Raw genomic sequence first — 20,800 nt, 5'->3', positions numbered from 1 at the left:
GTACGGCCAAACGGTACGCCTAATAAGGCGTACCCAAACAAAGCATCTACGCCACGCCACGTTGGTCACTTAATCTCTGTGAAGAATGCGTAGTGGTTCTTTTACTGCTGGGACACTATAGCAGGGGTCTCAAACTCGCGGCCCGCGGGTCATTTTTGGCCCACCAAATCGTATCTTGCGCCCCGCGACTGGACATCAAAGAGTAGTGTAACGGCAGCCCGCAACATCCGGGCAAGCTCAGAGTTACCTCCATACTTCCAGGGGCAAGTAAACACCAACACTGAACTAACAGTGGCGTTGTCACATGGATGTATTGTGAATTGTGTCGTATCGTGAGGTACCCCGAGATTCCCAGCCCTACTCCCAATACTTGATGCGGCCCAGCCTCACCCAGACTCTACCTCCAGTGGCCCCCAGTGAAATTGAGTTTGAGACCCCTGCTGTAGACAGATTCCGGCCAGGAACTGATTAATTGGCTTTACATAATTTGTTATTGGAAAAGTTTTGATTTACGGAGCGAATTTATGACAAAAACTGAGGTTCCACTGAATATGTGTTTGTCTGGGGTGGAAAGATGTTGAAAGCAATATAGGACTAACAGTTATTAAACGCTGCTTAGCAAAACATTCATATTTTATTCAACATTAACCTTCAACATGAAACCCAGTCGCAATGCAAGCACACACGAAAAAAATGCAAGATGATTCATAAATGCCACCAGCAGGTATCAGTCGATGGCTGTCTTCAGTCTATCGATGTGATGGCATTCAAACGGTTGACGTTGATCACTTGATGATGCTTGCATTCGCAGGACTGCCTTTTCCAGTCCCGACAGGAGTTCTTTTCCTGTGATTGTTGAGGCCTAAAATGTTGAATCGCGAATCAACTCTATACTATATATGTTTCTTAGTAAGGTACCGTGTTTATATGTACTGCTAACTTTACTGTATTTTCCTTCATGGGTACTTCACTGACCCGCGAGATGCAAGCTGTGCAGGCCCAGTGCTAAACAGAGCTGACTGCACTTTGCACCTCAAGCTGGATCAATGGGGGTATGGGACAGTATCGCTGCAGTGCACACCACGTCTCTGCTTACGCGACATGTTTGCGGTTCACACCCTTCATCTGCCTGACGTTGTCTTCCTCTCCGTTGCTTCCCCCTGGAAGACGTGGTGTGAAGGGTGGAGCAGGCACGCACGTGACTGCCTTTGCCTCCCTTCTCACCTCGTCATTTTCTACCGCCTTTCTCCAAATATCTGCAACACTGTCACTTTCTGAGGGTTCTGACAGTCTCGGCAGAAAGTCCACGCATTGGGAAAAACAGTTCTGCCAACAAAAACTCTTGCAGATGCTACCGAGAGATGAGGATAAAGGGGGAAGAAGATGACTGATTGATGGGTCTGGGGTGTTTGGATCAGGAAGAAAGGTGGTATGAGGAGATAAGGGGAAGATAAGAGAGCGAGGAGATGGCAGATCCGGGCCTGATATGCGGGAAGGGATGGCAGCGAGCGGCGTAGCGGGCTGTGGGATGGCGGGGCCGCCTGTAGTGAGCGAGCATCCCTGGCAAGAGATGAGATGAAGATGGTATCGGGGTTTGCGGTAGGAACGGGGCCTGACAATCAACAAACGGGACAGACTGCTCGTTGCTAACTCTCTGAACTTCTCTCTCTCAGACTCGCCCCAAAGGAAGGAGGAAAGACAGTTTGATGTGTTTGCACAAACACCTAATATATCATGTTAGGCTACAGATAAAAGCCACAGAGGAGAAGCATTCTGTTCAGGTTTGGAAAGCCCTGATCTGGCTGGTGTGTAGTCACGGTGCGTCAGCTGCGTAACAAACAAAGACGAGTCTTGTGACACAGTAAACAAAGGACACCAATGGAGGACTTAGGGTGTCAAGTGGGCCCAAGCGCAGATTGCTGAGTAGGAGTGCACCCTGAGAATTCCATTCCCTTTGTCATAGGAAGTGAAGACTCTCTGTCCACCAATCAACTCACTGCGTCGTGTCCAGCTCCACCTTTAGGTAACAATGCCCCTGCAGTTGGTACCCCCAATGGGACAGCATGGATCGTTAATTTGGTTTTGATCGTTATTTTGGTCTTGACACACACACACTCACACAGCACAACTAGAGCTGCACGACACTCACAGATAACACTTGGAAAAATACTGAGAGGAGAAGATACTAAACAGACACCCTATCAGCATTCTAGAGCCAGCTCAAGTCTCTCTCACACAAACGTAACTTTCACTTTCCACGTACACAAGCTTTCTTCAGTCATCATTTATAATCATTTGCCGTTGTTTTCTGCATGTAAAACTATAACCTCTATAACATTTTTATAATATTTTGGGGTTACTGGAACACATTAATTGGATTTGCATTATTGCATTGTCTCAGTTTTCTTATGTTTCGTTTTTTGTTGACCCTTTTGGAACTAATCAATAACATTGTATGGCTGATGATACACATTATAATAAATAATACAATTCGCTGATATTTAAAATGTGATTAAAAAAAACAAAGATTCATTTTGTCTTGTTCAAAAACGCGGCCTTATATTCAGGGTTGTCTTACATTCTTCTTCTGGTACTCATTTGAAAATGCAGGTGATCTATTTATGGTAAATTTGAATGAAACATTTGTTTGTACCCTTGACACTGGCTGCTTAATGGCTGCTTGGTCCTGGAAAAGGTACACAGCTCTCTCAAGGTCCAATAATCAGCTCTATCGAAATAGACGGCCCTGATGGCAGAGCTTCAGTCTCAAAAATCCCACTGCCTTGTTGGGTCAACACACTTTATTTCAAACCCACCAAAGGCTTTAGTGATGCCTCAAAGGGACTCTTCATCTCTTTACATATTTCTTAGCTCCGTCCACGCATACCAGCTTCTCTCATTTTCGACTTGTGTGTGTGACCTTGCCAGAAAGCGAAAAAGTCCTGGCTATTGATTTTAATTACTGCTGCTTGTCATGGCATTATAGTTATAGGCCAGGGGAAAAACGTTGTGCAAGGTGGGCGCCCGTAAGGCCTATTTGAACAACGACGCAGAGTCCCAGCTTTAAATACCACAGTCACGCACACAAATGTAAAAAAATCTAAACAAAAACAAAAAAAAATCCTAAGCGCATTCAGGAAAACGCACACAGTCCCCGAGGTTTAATATAAGCGGTGGCTGCTCCTGTTTGGCAGCTGGCAATTTGTTTTATCTAAATGGTACCTTTTCCCCTGCCCATCTCTAGACATGGTACAGTGCCGTCGCTCCCAAACAGAATTATCACTATGTGGGATGAGGGGAATGGGGGGGGAATATAGAGACGCTTTCCCTCGATGATAAGACGCTCACACGTGGTTTTACAATTCAGCGATTGCGGAGACGCAAACACACAAACAAGAATCCACAAAGTCACACATGTGAGCGACGTCAAGGTCACGGGATGAAGTAACTTCCGGAGAAGATGAGAAAGGCAAGAAAACTTGAAAGAGTAGACAGCAAACAGAAACAAAAGTAGAAACGCACCCTGCAGATTTCCTCCGAGGTTGTGGTCTGCGTATCAAAACAAAGGATGCTCAGCAAAAAAAAACAACAAAAAAACAGTTTAAGGCACAATGTTTACATGCACTCATCATGGGCATGGAGAGAAACTCCCAGCTGCAGTCATGGTCACTAACAACATGGAGAGAAACTCCCAGCTGCAGTCATGGTCACTAACAACAACTTGACAGGGTTCAACGTTAAGTGATGTAAGAAAAACGTCTTATACAGTATTTGCACTTCTAAAACGATTCCTTACAGTGAATGCAACGTGCTTGTTAGCAGCCCTTCTTGTGCTCCGTCCTATGACGTCTTTAGCATCCCTCATGTGCTAACATGTGATGTTCTACAGTATAAAGTGTACAAGTCCTCCATATGATCATCTCCTGATTCAAACAGCCTGCCACTGTAGATTACCCATCCCAAGTGCACATTCTGTATAGTAACATCACTCAGTCTTTTTTTGCTGTTTTTTTCCCACACACAATTTTGCTACAAATACGACTTTTGCCGTATTTTGCCTTCATTCTCGTAAAATTAATTCCATTGCTGCTGTTTTTTTTCCTCGCTATTTCATGTGTCTCGTAATTGTGACTTTATTCCCAAAACATTTCGACTTGATTCTTGTTACATTAAAACTTTTTCTCGCAACTTTGTTCTTTGTTTGTCAAAATATTATGACTTTTAAAAAAATGAAAATTTTTTTCTTTAATATTTCAAGTTTATGCTACTAAAATGATTATTCTTGTAAAATGACTTTTACTCATTTGATTACAACGTTTTTTGTTTCCTATTTTGACTTTATTCTTATACAATTGCTGCTGTTTTTTTCCATTTTTGCAGCTGTTTTAAAAAAAAAAAAAGTATTTTAATTTATTTGCACATTTGCACATTCTAATTATATTTTTAGAATGTGCTGCAGGCCGATAAAAATAACTGCCATGGGCCGCAATAGGACCCGGTCTGCACTTTGGACACCCCTGCTGTAGCATTTAGACATTTCTCTACAAGACATCTTCTCAGGTTGTATCAATTTGTCTCCTTGCATGTGAGTTTTATTAAATTGTACCTTATAGTACCGCTCACTATTCTCCAAGAACTTGTCTCTTATTGTATCTACTTTGGAGCTAGCAGCAGATTTTTCCTTGACCCGTGACTCTACTGTGTGCTGCATGTTGAGTCTACGGGGGACCAGTGGGGGTGTATAATTAAATTGTAGAAAAAAACATATATATATATATATATATATATATATATATATATATATATCCTCACCTATAGGTCCTTACCAAAATGTAGGAATCAATTCCTCCCACAAAGCTAAGTGAAGTCGTACCATCACATTTTTATTTCGATTTGCACCAAACTGGAACTGCTTGTTGCTAACGGCATGGGCCGCAAATAAACAAAGTTTGATGGAAATTGGTGTTGCAGTGCTGGAGTAATCCTGCTCACTCACAACCAACTGGGGCGAAAACAATACCTATCACTTTTAGACTTTTGCGCTTGACGGAAGTAATAAGAAAAAGGAGGACATAGAAGACAGCGGAGGGGTTGACACAGCTGGCAGGCCGCCTTTAGCGAGGCGCCGCCATCGGTAGCTAAAAACTCTCGTATTGGCGGTTGGGATCTCCTGAAGTTTGAAGATGAAGGCTTCTAAATTGGTAACTTTCACGCGTTCAACACCTTGTCTATATTTCAGAATCAATCAAGCGTAGAGGACACGCCAATCAAGAGCTTCTCCGAGCACTCTCGCAGACAAAGGCAAAGAGGACAAAAAAAAAAAATCACACACACACACACACACACACACACACACACACACGCAGATACACACACACGCAGACACACGTTTGCTTTATTTTCCACCTGGCTGTTGTCTCGTTCAGCTTGTCGAACGTTCATCCTGTCAACTGTTAGGAAGGTTATGTGTTTTGCAATAAGCCCGTGCAGCTGTCCTGCGCCGCGGATCCCCACCAAGCTCATTTGAGGCAAACGTTTCACGCCCGATGACACGTTTCTTCATTCCCTCGACGTTACTGCGCCAATAACTGAAGGGCTGATGTTTCTCGGCAATCTCAAACAAGGCCGGGTTGGTTTATTGTTGTCAAAACCGAGGCCTGTACCGTCGTTGGCTGTATGACGTCACCGACGAAACACTACTTGCTGGTAATTGACCTCATGTGTATGTAGGCTATGTTCAAGTGGGAGTACACGTGATGGCATATCAATCCTGGAGGCATCAGCAGTCGTTTTTATGCAAATGAAGACACTGGGAGGCACTGTTACTAGGCAACCTGCATTTGGTAGCCCTGCTGTATGTGTCATATACAGGGTTTCCCGCAGGACTGCAATCTATTTGTGGCACCGCAGAGACAATGACAATTTGCATAACTGTCCATGGCACAAAACTACGGCCACAGTGGCGCATTTTTAAAAACTTTGGAGCTTTTTGTTTGTGTCATAAGAAATGTCCAATTATAATGTGTTTGAGAGCGAGGGGGAACCTCAAAAAAATAGAAATAAAAGGTAGCGCCAACATCTGCGGTGGTCCAAATGTATTAGTGGCGGACCAACCTCTCAGACAAGAGCTGTCCTATCTAGTCAGATTTGTCTTAGAAGGTGCCTCGCCTCTCACATCTGTGCAGCTCTGATCTTTTCATGCTCAAAGACGAGGTAGGAGAGCTCTAGTCTGACTCGCTAGGACAGCTCTAGTCGGAGTGGTGGGTGCAAGATCCAAATAATGTATCCACGAAGCTACTTTGGATCCTGCAGACTTCACCAGTTCATGCTTACAGACTAGGTAGGCCAGCTCTGGTCAGACTAGATAGGATAGCCCTAGTCAGAAGGGTGGTGCAGAATCCAAAGTATCAATTTTTTAAGCTACTTTGGTTCATCAGTTGATCCATTCATGCTGAAAGACTAGGTTGGACAACTCTAGTCTGATTAGATAGGACTGCTCTCAGGATAGGTGAGATAGGTGCAGGATCCAATGTAGCTTACAGGATAAACACTTTGGATCCTGCACCAACCCTCTGACTAGAGCTGTCCTATCTAGTCAGACTAGAGCTGTCCTACCTAGTCTTTGAGCATGAACTGATGAATGTTTCTGTTTCATTTCATCTACATTCTCAAGACATTAACTCAATCACAACTGGTCTTTTCAGGTTGTCTTAGAAGATGTTTTGCCTCTCATTTGAGCATCCTTCATCAGGTCATGCTCAAAGACTAAGTAGGCCAGCTCTAGTCTGAGTGGCGGTTGCAGAGTCCAAATAATGTATCCTCTAAGCTACTTTGGATGCTGCAGACTTCATCAGTTCATGCTCAAATACTAGGTAGGACAGCTCTTGTCGGACTAGATAGGGCAGCCCTAGTCAGAGGGGTGGTGCAGGGTCCAAAGCATTTATCCTCGAAGCTATTTTGGTACATCAGTTGATCCTTTCATGCTCAAAGACTAGGTAGGACAGGTCTAGTCAGCCTTGATAGGTCAGCTCTATTCAGGGCAGTGGTGCAGGATCCAAAGTATTCATTTTCTAAGCGACTTTGGTTCATTAGTTCATCCGTTCATTGTGATAAAATGACACAAACATCTTTATCAGTTCAAGCTCAAAGACTCGGTTGGACTGCTCTAGTATGACTAGATAGGACAGCTCTCGTCAGATAGGTGGGGCAGGATCCAAAGTATTTGCATCCTACTTTGAATCTTGCACCAACCCCTCAGATGAAAGCTGTCCTTTCTAGTCATGCAAGAACTGTCCTACCTCAGCTTGAACAACTCTAGTATGACTAAATAGGACGGCTGTCATCTGAGGGGTTGGTGCAAGATTCAAAGTAGGATGCGAATACTTTGGATCCTGCACCACCTATCTGACAGGAGCTGTCCTATCTAGTCATACTCGAGCTGTCCAACCGAGTCTTTGAGCTTGAACTGATGAGATGTCTGTGTCATTTGATGACGATTCTCAGGGCATTGAATCAATCGCAAGTGGACGGTTCAGATTGTCTTAGAAGATGTTGCACCTGTCATCCCAGCAGCCTTAATCAGTTCATGCTCAGAGACTAGTTAGGACAGCTCTAGTGTGACTAGATAGGACAGCTCTCATCTGAGAGGTCGGTGCAGGATTAAAAGTAGCTTCAAGGATAAATATTGTAGGTCCTGCACCAACCACCCAGACGAGAGCTGTCCTATTTCGGGGTTTTCCTTGTCTCCCTCTCCCAAAATCTTGTCACCATTTTGACCTGTGAGGTCTTTTGGCTGGAACAATTCCACCCTATTGCTTTTCGATACCTGTTGAAAGAATTGTAAATATGTTCTCATCCTAACTAAGTGTTTGCTCTGGTATTGATCATTTGCCACTCAATTAGTTAATGAATTTGTTCGGAGGCGGCAAACATTTGAAGTAACGTTGCCAGCCATCTCATCCCACCCACCGAGCGCCACCTGACTGGGGGGGAGAACATGCAGCAGGCATTAACATGTGCGGGAATTTCCATACAACTCTCTGAGAGCGGCGATAAATCTGGGAGACTCATCTAAATAAAACACTCAAGGCAGGAGGCTAGTTTGTTGGGCTGTATGTTAAATAGAGAGCACAGAAGCGCGGCTGTTTATCCTCGTATAATCTGTTTGGTTTGCCCTTGTGCGTAGGAATTCATCTTCTTTGGCGACTCATGTCATCATGTCGCATTACAGCACATATTTGGAAAAAGAAACAACAACAACAACAAAAAAACACCTTCCTACTTCCGGCTTTGCATTTGTTTTTGTAAATTTCTGGTTCATCCCAACAACATGCAGTCAAGGCTCCGGGAGTCATTTGTCATCATCTAGAATCTAAAGCAATTCCACACATGATTGCATCTCAGCTGTGTGATGCAGGTGAAAACGTTTATTAGTAGGATCAACTCTGGTCCCCCCCCATTTTTGCTGTTGTTTTTTTTTTTAATTTTCCAAAAATTTCAATTTTCTATACTTAATATTACAACTATTTTTATTTTATTCCCATATTATAACTTTCCCCCAAACCCAGTTTTCCAAATATGACAACTGTCTTTTGTTTTGTTTGTTTCTCATAATATTACGACTTTTTAATATATTTTTTCTTTAATGTTTCAAACCCTATGGTACTAAAGTGACAGTATTTTTCCTCATATTAGGTAAAATTACGACTTTTGTTCTTTTGTCTCTAATATTTTTACTTTATTCTTGTAAATTTACATCTGCTTTTTTCATTACTGCTGTTGTTAAAATGTTTCAACTATTTTTCTTGTACTATTATGACTTTATTTCCATAATGTTGTGACTTTACTCTCGTAAATGACAACTTTTCCCCAACCCAATTTCCCCCAAAAATACGACTTTATTCATCGTTTTGTTTGTTTTTCAAAAAATTACCATTTTGAAAAAATGCCACAAAAATGGCACTGTTTTTCCACGTCTACTCATTAGATCATAATGTTTTTTTTTCCCTCAATATTGTGATTTTATTCTTGCAAAATTATATTTTTAGAATGTGCTGTGGGACAATAAAAAAAGAGCAGCGGACCACAACCGGCTCCCGGGCCGCACTTTGAACACCCTTGATTTAAAGACTAGTTATATGCGGCGGCAGTAGCTCAGGAGGTAGAGCAGTTCGTCCAGAAAGCCTCCACCCAGTCACTGTTGTTGTGTTCACCCGCCTTGCCTGCAGTGCTGCCCACACTGGTGTATGGCACCTGTGAATACAGACGTACAGTACCACCACCAGTGTGTGACTGAGGAGTGAATGAATAATGGGTTCACTTCATTGTGAAGCTCTTTGGGCACCTTGAAAAGTGCTATAATCCATTATTAGTATTATCATTGTTATTATAAACTATAAACTATGGCGATGGGGAGTTCTACCATCTTTACTTCACATTACCGTCTCCGGTGGCGATGTTTTTGCAAAATACAACTTAACATGCTTCACTAGTGTCAATGATTAACAATATGCAACCTGAGAGGCTGAATTTGAGTGTTTTCACAAATGCAGAGGTGTGACATTGCCTGGACGGACCAGTAGAGGGCCACACATTTTAATGAACAATGATGTGTAGGAATGGAAATAATGAAACAAATAGAATAATAATGTGCTTGTACACACTGGCTCCGACAATGCTCAGTGTTCCTTTGTTATTTTATTAGATCATATTTGAAAAAACACACTCACCATATCAATGTGGTTAAATAAGGTAAGAAAAATATTAGAAACAGTTGTCATTATGAGGCGGTGCCGTTTACTGCAAGCTACATCAACAATAATACAATATATAATATACCCTACCTATGTGCAGTAAATGTGTGAAGTGGAATTATGGAACGGATGTCTGACATCATTTATTCTAAATGTCATTTATTGTTGCTTAACTCATTCAATCTCAGCCATTTCCCAAAAGGCAACCCCTTCAGTAGCGGCCATTTTAGATGATTGTGACTGATCTTTCAAGGCACACGGAATATTGTGTTCCATGGCTATAAAAACATGGAACCTACCAAAAGAAAGATCATCAGAAAGAAAAAGTTTGTTTCTACCTTTTGCTGTTCTTTAGTAATCAGCAGTAGAAGGTAGGTAAGTTTCAGGAAAATATCAGTTCCAGACTAAAAAAGGGAGAAAAGCAGCTTAGTTTTTTTTTTTTTTTTGAAAATATACTGCAAAAGATACTACATTGCAAGCATAACTTTCACTGGGACACAATTGTGTTTTTGCTTTTGTGACAGCTCAAATATTTTAACAACTATACCAACATTTTTTTTACATCAAAATAACAATTTATTTACAAAAATCACACCATGAACTATTTGCAATTTTGCATGTGCATGTGTGTGTGTGTGTGTGTGTGTGTGTGTGTGTGTGTGTGCGTGTACATGTTTGCTTTTGTGACAGCTCAAATATCCAAACTATAGCAACATAACACAAAAACGGGGTTGTATCACATCAACATAACAATTTCTTTACACCATGAATTATTTACAATTTTCACATTTGGAACTCAATTATATTACACATGTGCGCGTGCGTGTGTGTGTGTGCATGTGCATGCCTTACAATTTCCTTCCTTAATGAGTAACCTTCTGCGACGTGCGACGTTTGTATTACTTCAAATTGCTCTGAAGTGAAATCCGTTAGTGGGGAGTTGTGGCATCACCTTTTTAATATTATAATGATCATTTCTTTCTACTTGTTTCCCTTTTCCTTTTTGAGGCATGGAGAAAGGGTATAGGATGAAATGAACTCTGCTTCCTCCTTTTCGTAGATGTTACATTTTGCCAATGCAAGCGCGTGATGTAACTTGTCAGAAGCAAACAATGATCAGAACCAAAATATGGTCAAATGCAGACAATGTGTAATTGTGGCCTTTTCCATATCAAATGCATTCGATCAAATGCATATCGGTCGGGCGTGAACTCCCATCTCCTGAGTCTTGTGGGCCTCTGCGGCAAATTAGCAGTAAGCAGATGATTACCGTGCCCTCGCCACTGTGGCGCCACAGATCCCCTGTGGGGCAACAGGGCAGGTGCGGATTCATTTGGAATAATAAGGGGGTGTGTAGATTAAATACATACATGCATTCATAAGGTGGTGATGTCAGCGTTGGGCCCCTGTGGTGAGCAGAAGAAAGCGTCCGTCCATAATTGCGTGATGCAACATTTCCCAGGGTGCAACATTATACTCCCACTGCATTATCTGTGTGTGTGTGTGTGTGTGTGTGTGTGTGTGTGTAACGGCGGGCCACACAGACAGCCTGGCGCCATGCAGATTGAGTCATAAAAAAATGACAGCGGAGACCAAAACAGGACGTGTCCCGTACACCTAAGACGCTTCGACATGACTGTTGCACTGCAGTAACATGGGAAACACACACACACATACACACACACACACACACACACACACACACACACTACTGCATGATATCATCACTTGTAGACACGTGAGGGCAGGACAAAATCGCTTGTGATCTCACCCAAACTGACTTCCACTGTGAGTCAGACGACTGATGTTGGATGCATGAGCGTCACACCCTGGTGCTCATGCATCCTCCTGTGTGTGTGTGTGTGTGTGTGTGTGTGTGTGTGTGTGTGTGTGTGTGTGTGTGAGAGAGACAGAGAGATGAGGTCACACCATCTGATGAGCTCATTCTCTCAGGCCGGCTATGCAACATGTGGCACATTCTGATATCACTTTTCTAATTAAATTCCGGAAAGAGATGAGCTCACCTGCTAAAATGCATGATAATGTCATCCTGGACTAAGTTGTTGATTATATATTATATATTATATATATATTATTATTATATATATATATATAAAATCTAGGAAACGTATCATGCTGTGGTCTATATTGTTGTTTAGTTGCCTGATAATGAAATAAAGGCTGACATTTGCATAGCTGGAATGATCCATCACAATGAAGGGATAATGTTAATGTATTTATTTATAATGAATGACATTTAAATGTAATGTTAACATGTGCACCTCTTTAATGCATCCCATAATACTCACTTGTTGTTACTGTTAATGGGTCACTGACATGATTTTCCAACTTTGCTTAAATATGTTCTATAATGTTTGTAATTATGTTGTTCGTTTTTTGAACGCAAACGGTCAATTTCTAAAAACTCCATTTACAGGACGTGGCGGGCGCCAGGATGGACCGAGCGCTGCAGGAAAGGGGCCTTTCCCAAGCGACGTCGACAAAGTCGCAGCTCTCAGCTAAACGAACGCTTCTAGAGGCAGATCATTGACTTTGTTGGGAATATTTTCATCAAAACAGCAGTCATGCCAAAATGTCGTGTTGCCGCTGGATGTTCATAGTGTCCAAGTTATACTGTTTGTTTTCTTTTCAAAAAATGAAGGTTTAGGACTACAACAAATGAGAACGACGAGTACAGAGAATGACAGGCAAATGGACGCCTGTGCTGCATTCTGTTCTTTGCAATGTTCACTTCACTGAAGACTGCTATGGAGCAACACCTTTACGAGAAGGTATGCTTTTCTCCGTTTTTTAGTCAGGAACTGATATTTTCCTGAAACTTACCCATGTTCTACTGCTGATTACTAAAGAACGGAAAAAGGTAGAAACAAACTTTGTTTATATAACCATAGGACACAACATCCTGTGTGCCTTGAAAGATCAAAATCGTCTAAAATGGCTGCCACTGAAGGGGTTGTCTTTTGATAAACGGCTGGGATTGAATGAATGAAGACATTTAAAAATATATATTTTTTCTTTAATATTTAAACTGCTACTACAAGAATGCTATTTCCCTAAAATATTTCAACCTATTGAACATTTGGAAAACGACAGCTTTTTCTCAATAGAGTCCAACTGACTTTATTCTTGTAACATTACTGCTGATCATTTTTTCTGTTGCTGTTTTTTTTTTTTATTTCTTGTTAAATTATATTTTTAGCATGTGCTGAGGGCCGATAAAAATTAAAAAAGCCCCGGGCTGCAAATGGCCCCCAGGCCGCACATTGGACACCACTGCATCACAGTTAACAGTGTTCATTTTCAGGGTGTTTGTGCTGTTTTCAGGTTTGAAATGAACAGTGGTTAACTTCTTTTTACGCTTACGAATGTTAAACTACCAGCTGCCGCCCCAAACATGTGACTCGATGTGTAAAAATAATTGTAACATGAAGTATAAAAATGGGGTTTGAAGTCAGATCAACAGCATGATGACATGCCAACTATTAGCCACAAAAGCATTTTAGTTTTCTCTTCCTCTGCTCATCACCCTCCCTGTGCCCCCCTTTCTACCTCTCCATTTTCCCCGAGGCTCTCGCAGGCTTGGCACTAAGATGCCAGCCTGTCTGCATGCATTTCCCTTGGTGCCATGGCGGCAGCTGGGGGCCTCGCTGCCCTGTCTGCTTCTATACACCCGGTAGATCACTCACAAACTGGTGTCACCGTGTGTGTGCCAGGCGTGGCGTCACACATCGGAGGGGAGTGCGCTGCAGGGAAGGAGGGACGGAGGAAGAAACAGGGTGGGATGGACGAGCAGAGCACTTGGCCTCTCAGACAGCCACATGCTGCCAATTAACTTGTGCGGCCACTGCGGGGGCTGCAGGGAGGATGAGTCTGGCACCTGCACCAACACTTAAACTTGCCTCTGATACACACAGGTGCCTCGTCCACGCACACTTGGTTGCTGCTCACGTTGGCAGCAGCCTGCTGTAGCATGGCAAGTGTAGATTTAGAAGCAACAAGACAAGTGAGGGAAGCACAAAGCTGGTGGTTTCCAAACAGGGCCGGCAATTAAACCCATCTAAACCCACGAACACGATACAGCGTAGATCCATTTCTACGTTTTTTCATACATATTTTGTGTTTTTGATTCGTTTAGCCTTAAAAAAATATTTATTAAAAAAGATTTTCCTTCAAATTTTGTGATTTCTTTTCATGACAAAATATTTTATATATTTCTTTGAATACAGAGAAATGAATCACATAATTCTCCCACATTTTTTAAATGTTTTCTTTTCCTTTTATTCCTAATGTTTGTTGTAAAAAAAAAGATGCTTTTCCTCCATATTTAGATTTTTTTTACCTTGAAAAAAAAAGGCTTTTAAAAACATATTTTTGTTTAATAAGAAAATACATCAAAAAGGTTTTGTTTATAAAAAAAATATACATTTTTCCTTAAAATTGTGTAATTTATTTTATTTAAATAATAACATTTCACAAAAATAGAATTTTTTTGGAAACAGAAAATACCAAATACATTTCCTACATTTATAAAATTGATTTAAAATGTGTATTCCTAAAATGTATTTTTTTATTTTTATATTTCTTTTTGTGTGTGTTTTTTTAAAGAGCTTTTTAAAAAATAGTTTTGCATGATAAGAAAATAAATCACAAATGCATTTTTTTTAAATATGTATTTTTTAATGTTGTTTTATTTTACTAAAAACACACACTTAAAAAAAATTGCATAGAAAAAAGGACACACGTTTACTACATTTTTAAATTCAGTTGTTTTTTTTTTATAGCCCTAACATTATTATTATTTTTTTTTCTCTAAGTTTTATTTTTTCTTTTAAACATGCTTTTAAAATATAGGTTTTTTTGGATCATAAGAAATAAAACAAATGCTCTGTTCATTAAAAAAAAAAACAGTTATATATTAGAATGCAATTCCATTTCATTTGTTAAAAAAATATAATGTTTTAAAATATTTTTAGGAAATGGAGAAAATAAGCCACATCATTTTTTAAAATTGTTTTTTGTGTTTCTCCACAAAAAAATCTAAAAAATAATGCTTTTCCTCACAATTTTGTGAGCTACCCATTTTTAATATTTGTTGTATGCTGCTGATGAAAAAAAAATAATGAAACTAACTTTCATTTGTGGATTCATTCATTTATTCATTTACATAGTGGGCAAGGCGGGGCACACCCTGCTAAAAATGACAACATTGGGAGATTTTTGTCGGACATAAAGTGTCAGTGCACTTCAGCCAGAAGAATATGTTGACTGACACTTCCTTTAACGCTACTAGAGAGAATGAACAATGTTCTTCCCCGATATATCCCCTCATTCTGTGTAATAACCACATGGAGGGGGAGAGCGCTGCCTGACTTAGGGTCTGTGCGTGTGCGTGTGTGTGTGTGTGTGTGTGTGTGTGTCAGGCCGTGTTGGTGATTACACTAGACAGAAGGAATTACAGGCTATTACAGAAAAGCGCCCATGGCAGCAACAGCCAGAGCCGTGCTGCCCTTAAAGGCTTATGGCTCTGCTCTCTCCAAAAAAAGAGAGCCAATCATTCCAACTGGAGCAAACAGCTGCCTGTTGTATGTCAAACATAAATACAGAAAACAAGCATGGAAACATGGCCTGTGATGTGGTGCTCATATTTTTATAGCTTATTGTGATAAAGTCAAGTGAACACTACAGGATAGCGTGTTGCCTTTCAAACTGGCAGTTCACTGCATGACATCTTGTTTATCACATAAACATACGGTGGAACTTAAAGGAACCTCCGGCTTGCTCACATTTTGCAGTGCAGGCAAAGTAAGTCTTCATTTCAGCGGTACGAGTGTAAAAAGACGTCGACGGGTGTTAATAACAGGACGTAAAATCCATAAAGGTGGCTCGCAGTAGTTAATATGCTTAACATTATTATTATTATTATTTACAACATAATTAGTCATATTCTACTGAGCAGCCTGAACGCAAATGTGCACAGTCATGCCTCACCACTTTGCACTTTGAATTTTGCTGCGTAACTCTATCATGGATGTTGAAAATACATGCATTGTTTTGTGGTTGAATACAGTCTATTATTAGACACGAATATGCTTATTTAAAACAATGTTAAACATTTTTGGCCTAAATTAAGCATTTTCAAGCTTAAAAAACGCTAAATGAACTAAAATACAAATATCAGGCATTCAGAAGATGCATTGAAAGACAGCGATATGTAGTATCCTACACTGGTCACTAGGTGTCAGTAATGTTACATTGAAGAGACAACAGCCACCACAGCAGGTACTGTACAGCGTTAACGTGTGTGAGTCTACACTATGTCATATTTGTATTTAATATTTGAATTAGGAATTGTATTTAGAAGGACGCAAACAGGTTTTCTTTGCTCTAACAACAAAAATATTCAATTTGTAAATAAGGAATCCCACTTTACAGAAATTCACAAATCACGGTCGGGTCTGGAACCAATGAGGGATCAGCCATTTTGCATAAGACTCTACGTTCCTCAATTGGATGATTGTAAGAAAGGTGAGGGACCAGCCCAAATTACGAGCGAGGAGCTGGTTAATGATGTCAAGGGAGTTGGGAGCAATGCAAGAAAGACATTAGTAAGGCAGGTTAGTAAGGACTGAGATCCTGCAGAGCCCACAAGGTCCCCCCGGTCAAGAAGACACGTGTCCAGACCCGTTTAAAGCCGGACTCTGATTAGTTTGTGCAGGTTTAAGCAAAGCTGCTCCCTGTTAAGTTGCTTAATATGTAAACACAAGCAACAATAGAAACACATAAAGCTGAAAGGTTCCCTGACATGATTCATCAACTTTGCTTAAATATGTTCTATATTGGTTGCAATTATGTTCTACATTGTTCAATTTTGTTAAACAAACATAGCGGCGTACGAGACAGAGTATGTTTACAGTGATTATAGCGACAATTTGAGCCATGTGTCACAAGTTCTTGCGGAGAAAAGAAGGGTGAAACATTTAGGGATGAAATAGAGAACCTGCAGAACACGGACTTGAGCATTAGATGGAGAACACAGAACACAGAATGGTAAGTTTAAATTACTCTGGAGTTGCTTATTCTTCAATTATTCTTTTAAATCGGCTCATTAATGAGCAGAATGAGCGCAAAAACGAGAGTTAAAAAATAATAATAACAATAATGAGCATAAAGGGGTCTTTGAAGTCTGATTTATTTCATATTTCAGTGCCCCTGCGCACCCAACCGTAAACATACATAACGCTGTGAGACGTTCACATAACATGTATAATGCTTTACAGTCTTGTCACTATCATGGAATAGTGTTGCGAAGATATTATATAAACAAGACATGACTTACTCTGTTCTGTTGCAACTTTGACATCTTCTTGCCTCTTTTTTTCCTGTGTGCTGGTGGAATAACAGCCTTTTTCAAACTGTGTTTATACGGTGCTTTCAAGCCAAATGCTTCTTGTAAAGGTGTTCCTTCATAACAGTCATCAGTGAAATCATCACTGCAAAGAACAGAACTTGAGGTGGGCGTACATTTGTCTCTCCTTCTCTGCACTTGCTTCGTCCATTTTTGTCCTAAACCTTCCTTTTTTTGAAAAGAAAACCAACTCACAGCATCACTCGGAGACTGTGAGCATCCAGCAGCAACATAACATTTTTGGCATGACTAGTCTTTTGATGAAAAACATACTGAACCAAGTCGACGATCTACCTCGAGAAGCGTTTGTTTACCCTGCTCTAGCTGAGAGGCGTCACCCCCATGACGTCACTTCCGGAAACGAGACTGAACGCTAGCTCGTCATGGGTGGCGCCATCAACTACAAATGTCATTCTTCAAAATGTGTCGTTCGCTTTCAAAAATGGACAATGTGGAGGATAATTACAAACAATATATTTATACTGAAGCAAAGCTGATCAATCATGTCAGGGAGCCTTTAAGAGCAAAGCGAGTTATTCCATGTTCACAGATAGCACCGGTGTACAACTGTGAAGCATAATGATGTGAGCAGAATGTTCCGCAGACATCCTTGGAAGGCAATTGCTGGAAGTGCATCATGTCGGCCCGAGTCATGCGTCTGCACACAGAATAATAATTGTCTTGTGCGAATAAACAAATGACAACCCTGGAAAAACAAGTGAGCCACAAATAAGACTAGTTGCTGCTCATTGTTTTTGTTTATTGCTCTCAAGCTGACACAGGATGAATATTTTATTCCCTTCTCCTGCAAGCTGCTCATTTCCCGACCAGAAAGAAAGGCCTCTGCTTCCTCACCATCGCACAATTGATTTGTTGGTGATGTTACCAATCACTACTTTAAAAAAATAATAAATAACCACGGCCTCAAAAATTAAAGTGCCTCAGCACACACACACACACACACACACACACACACACACACACACACACCCACACACACACACACACGCACGCTCATCCATCAGACGAGCCTGCTCCCTCGCTCTCGTGAGTGACAGATGACTTGTCACAGAGCTAAACGGGAGAATATTTTACTGCAGATTGAAAGAGGTGAAAAAGGAGAGACGGCGAGCTGGAAAGAAAAAAATAAAAAAGGAGAGAAATTGCTCCATTACGCTACAAAGGTAAATCATTCCGTGTGCTGGAGATCACAGGACGGTGAGGAAATTTACACACATACATGTCCACGCCGCATCACGCATGATGAATCAGCCGCATCGGCCCGCTTCGCACGCTAGCTGGACCACTTACACGCGTGCAAGTCAAGTTAGGAGTGCAACAATTTCACGTGGAGGCCGACGACGGAGGAACACAGTAAAAATGTCTAATATCATAGCGATGCTGCAATCAGGGTTTTGAGCTGCCGATTCCGATACCGATCATTCATGAGTGAAATCGTCCGAAACCGATTCTGATCACATAGATTAACTGTACATTTTTCAATTTATTTATGATGAGCGATATTGGCCAGGGGTGCCGTGTAAGGGGGAAGAGTTAGGACAATTCCAAGGTCCCCTGACTGCCAGGGGGCCCAAACATAGGTAACTATTAAAAAAATACAAAGAAGGGGGCCCACCCTGATTTTTTTCATGGGGCCCAGAAATCCTGGTTGCGCCCTTACTATTGGCGATCCGCTCAATGACAGGCGTGCACTGCTGCTTTTTGGAATCCATTGCATATATATATATATATATATATATATATATATATATATATATATATATATATATATACAGTACAGTATATATACAGTATATATATATATATATATATATATATATATATATATATATATATATATATATATATATATATATACAGTACAGTATATATACAGTATATATATATATATATATATATATATATATATATATATATATATATATATATATATATATGTGTTATTATTATTTGTGTTATTATTGGTTGTTGGTTTCAACATTTCAGCTTTTTCTCACTGTGCCTTTTGCTGTATTTTTAGAATTTTTGCTGTTTTTGAAATGTTTTTTTGTTTCTGCAGTGATGCAGTGACAAATGAGCCACAGGCCGCAGATGGCCCCAAAGCCGCACTTTGGGCACCCCTACACCCCTAATTTAGTGGCAAATCACAACTCTTATTTGGCTTGTGGGCTAAGGGTAGTGGGCGAGCGATACACATTGAGGAGCGGGACTGGTCAGCCCTTAACGAGGGGCATCGTCGCTCAAAGATTTTTTTTGGAGGTGCACGTCTACGGAGTTATATTTTTTCCTTTGAGGTAGCAAAGGCTGATTTTGAGCCCGACGAAAGTGCAATAACTGTTGTTACTGTTGTGTGCGCAGGCACATCACTGCATGCGCTCTGTCACTCCCTCCCTCTCCCGCTCGACCTTTTGTCGGTGTACGAGGTGAGCTGGTGTATTAGTGGACGTTCGTCCGTGTTTTGGGGACTGGGCTGCTTGCTGGGGCTTTCGGGTTGCTGCCTGGGTAGCGGCGAGGCGTACGGGCGTGTTCAGTGGACAAAATGTGTGCCTGTTGGTCGTTCTCTGGGAGGTGATGGCACTGATGTGATAATACATTTTTTTTTCAAAATGTTCTTGCGATCGAACGTCAAGCTCCCAAACATCGACGAGTAGCTCACGATCGACGGGCTGGCGACCCCTGCTTTAGACAAACGGTCAATGACTTGTGGTCAGTTCGTTGCTATCCTGTGACGCCATGTTTTTCAACCAATCTTGCCCACATTTTCCACACACATTGTTGTGAGTCATTGAAACGTGTGCGGTGATTCGACAAAATGCTCAAAAGTTACAGTGGGTGCTTTGTAGAGCGTATTGAGCTGTGCGAACGAGTTGAAAAGAGTCAATTTATGAGGTCAAACCGTGTGGTGTATTTGCCAGCAAAATAACAGCACCGGCAACACAGCAGGGGTGCATGTTTTGATAAATGCTCACCCTTTTGTGTTTCACGATTAGAAGAGTGAGCTTCGACAATCGAATACATACAGACATCCAGATGGATGGATGGATGGTGTTGGAGCCAAATACGCATTCGTATGCTCTGTTTGTGCGTTAGATGGCCCTGCAGGCTGGAGTGTATAAGCCAGGGGGCAACAGGTAGTCGTCAGGTGTTGACTACGGAAAGGCATAGAATGTTTCGATCGCTTTGATGGCGTGTTACTTTTGGAATTACGGAGTTATTAGACTTTGTGCAAACTCACCGTGTTGGAGACGAATAGATGGGTGATGCTTATGCCCTTGGGACTGCCATAACACGTACGCGCAAACCTCAGTTTTTGTACCCCCCAGTTTTCGCATTGATTTGTTTTTTGTCAAAACTTTTTGCCAAAGTTTTGCCCCCGTTTTTGTACACTGTCTCAGTTTCCGTACATATTCATTAAATCTGTTTAGACTGTAGCGCATCGTTCCACAAAATCAAGAATTTGATCTCGCCAGGATGTGCGGGAAGTCCGCATCAACAATAAGTTCCATTTATCTGTCGTTCATAATTATTTCACATTGTTTTCTGCATGTATACTACAATTATTCTCAGTTTTTGGTTAATATATTTGGGTGTCTGGAATGGA

The 20,800-nt window shown here is 41.1% G+C and overlaps 1 protein-coding gene across 3 annotated transcripts in view; it reads right to left on the bottom strand.

The window, feature by feature from the left end:
• The window catches only part of LOC129188499 (cytosolic carboxypeptidase 6-like), a 371,608-nt gene that overhangs the window by 178,289 nt on the left and 172,519 nt on the right, over positions 1-20,800 (bottom strand). The gene's annotated exons all lie outside the window — the stretch shown is intronic.

The sequence above is a fragment of the Dunckerocampus dactyliophorus genome, chromosome 10, assembly GCF_027744805.1.
Source record: "Dunckerocampus dactyliophorus isolate RoL2022-P2 chromosome 10, RoL_Ddac_1.1, whole genome shotgun sequence".
NCBI lineage: Eukaryota > Metazoa > Chordata > Actinopteri > Syngnathiformes > Syngnathidae > Dunckerocampus > Dunckerocampus dactyliophorus.
Note: the sequence above shows the minus strand (reverse complement) of the source record. Positions and strands in the feature narration are given on the sequence as shown.